The sequence below is a fragment of the Cucurbita moschata genome, unplaced genomic scaffold (genome assembly GCF_002738365.1).
Source record: "Cucurbita moschata cultivar Rifu unplaced genomic scaffold, Cmos_1.0 Cmo_Scf00010, whole genome shotgun sequence".
Classification (NCBI taxonomy): Eukaryota; Viridiplantae; Streptophyta; class Magnoliopsida; order Cucurbitales; family Cucurbitaceae; genus Cucurbita; species Cucurbita moschata.
Window position 1 is genome coordinate 1,108,156 of NW_019268526.1, and position 557 is coordinate 1,108,712.

Below are 557 nucleotides of genomic sequence, written 5' to 3' on the forward strand. Positions count from 1 at the left end.
TGTCAAAGGCGAGGCTATTCTAGCGAAGTGCTACACGAACCTTCGATAGTATCTCACTAGTCTCAAGAAACTCTATACTGATGTTGTCGAAGTTGGGCGTTCCTATTTCATGACCGCTTTGACCTTAGTAGGATCTACGGATACTTCGTCCTTGTCGCCACGTAACCTAGGGAAGAGACTTATCGTAACCAAAATTCACACTTTGAGAACTTGGTATACAACTTGTTCTCTCTTAGGGTGGTTAGGACTTTTTAGAGGTGTTCCTGGAGTTCCAAGTCTATTTTCGAGTACACTCAGATGTCATCCATGAGCACGATCACAAAAGTGTCTAGACAGTTCTTGAACACTCGGTTCATTAACTCTGTTAACACAACTGGAGCATTGGTGAGACTAAATGACATACCACGAACTTATAGCGATCATACCTTTCCTAAATGTTGTCTTTGGTGCGTCTTTTTCTTTACTCTTTATTCTGATATCCTGACCGCAGATCTATCTCAGAAAATATCGTTGCTTCTCTTAGTTGATCGAATTAAGTCTTCTATTCTAGGCAGAGG